General features: G+C 34.7%; 1 protein-coding gene across 1 annotated transcript in view; it reads right to left on the reverse strand.

Annotated features, from left to right (window-relative positions):
• Positions 1-1,248, reverse strand: part of PIR (pirin) — a 62,731-nt gene extending 61,483 nt beyond the window's left edge. Inside the window, exon 1 of the mRNA XM_017888575.1 lies at positions 1,234-1,248. The gene's annotated coding sequence lies outside the window, so the exon portion shown is untranslated. The remainder of the gene's footprint in view (positions 1-1,233) is intronic.
• Positions 1,249-1,891: the final 643 nt, after the last annotated feature.

Raw genomic sequence — 1,891 nt, forward strand, 5'->3', positions numbered from 1 at the left:
AATGTGTTTATCCTTCTTAATCTTGGACACTTTACTTCAAAATTTTATTAACTATTATTAAATGAGTGAACCAGAAAATGTAACCTCTGACTAAAATCCCAACATATTTTGTAATTATGTAGCCAGACCTAATTTTCACTCAAATATATTCAACCAAATAAACCAATTTAAATCAGTACTTAAAAAGAATAAGCAATGCTTTTTACCAACAAATCCCTAAATCCAAAATAAACAACAGAGTGGAAATATTATAAGATTTAAAGAAGAAAGAAAAACAAAAAATGCCCAGGAGGCAAGAGAAGAGAAAATATTTATGAGGTTCTCAGCATATACATCAGATATTGCTGTTTTACACAAACAAAATTGTTATTTCCTCCTCTATACAAGCACTCATCAAATATGTCAAAGCCAGATTGTTTTGTAGTCTATGTTTTGCTTTATCCTAAGGCATAAAAGTAGACCTAACTAGTCTTTTTTTATATGAAAATTCAAAAGGTTGTTTTAAAAAATCCTAAACAGCAATGGTTATTATTCTGCCCTACACATTTGTATATTTGACATAATCATAACATATCCATTCAAATATATAAAAGCTATGATACAATAACTTTAAAATAATATATTGAGAAGGTAAGTGCACCAACAACATTCATTGAACAAATGCTCACTGAAGTCCTATAATGTTGTAGGTACTGTGTTGGGAGATAAAAAAGTGGAGAAGACAGATACAGTAATTGTCTTCATGAAGCTTATATTCTCATGAGGAAGATATACAGTAAGTAGGACTGGTAGATTTGAAAGTAGAAATTGAGTTTGTAGAGCCAAGCCCCCTCCTCTCTTCCTCCTCTTGACAGTGAGCCCACCCACAGAAAGTAAGTGCCCTCTTTCTCTCTTTGTCTCCGTGAGAGTGACTAGCACCTGTGGTGGTAGCCAACAGGGGTCTAGGACAGCTGGTGAGATCTGAGTAAGTCTGCCTTATTTCCAGGTACAGTATTCAGAAGCCTACCTGCCTGCAGATATAAGTTACCTTCTCCAATATCAGCTTTATCCGAAATAAAGGTATTTTTGTCTGCCATCTTTCTTACTCCTTTATCTTCTCAACTGGTTGAGAATTCAGGCTGGGAGAACAAGTTAGTATTTATTATGCCTCCTAATACCTCAACTAAAAGCAATAAAAGCCTTGCTACTGTCATGTTGTTGACATTTTATATTGCAGATGTATAATAAACTCACCTCTTCCTGAGCTAACTTTACTGGATGCCAGTTCTTGAATCAAAATATTTATAGAGCACGTAATACAGTGCAAATCAGGGCTGGCTGACACAAGGACTCTCCACGTTTCATCCTGCAGAACAATATCATTGAGGTATACTGTGAACAGAATAGCCTAGGCAGGGCCTTTACCCCAGCAGGCCATAGGCAGATGGCTACAAAAATTAGAGGTTCTAGGTTTGAAGTCTAAAACCCCCATCTGGGAGCTTGCTATAGTAATGGCAACAATGCGACATTGGCACAGGGATAGAAGAGAACCATTTGTATGCGAAATTAATATATGAGAGTAGCAATTTCAAATCAGTGGGGAAAGGATGTATTTCCCAGTGAATGATGTTGGAACAAATGACCATATGAAAAAAGACAGTAATCCCCACTACATACAAAACATGTTTCAAATAGATGAAGGATTTAAATGCAAATAGTACACTTCTGAGATTTAAATCTAAGGAGACAAAAAAATACAAGATTTTCTGCACAATTCTATTCTCTGTAATATTTACTGTAATAGCAAAAGACAGGGACATTCTGGATGATAGGTTAATAAGTAACACAACTAAATTACAGTGTAGCCATATAAGAGAATACTATGCAATTGTTTTTTTTTTTTTTTTTTTTT

The sequence above is a fragment of the Rhinopithecus bieti genome, unplaced genomic scaffold, assembly GCF_001698545.2.
Source record: "Rhinopithecus bieti isolate Rb0 unplaced genomic scaffold, ASM169854v2 scaffold_18471, whole genome shotgun sequence".
NCBI lineage: Eukaryota > Metazoa > Chordata > Mammalia > Primates > Cercopithecidae > Rhinopithecus > Rhinopithecus bieti.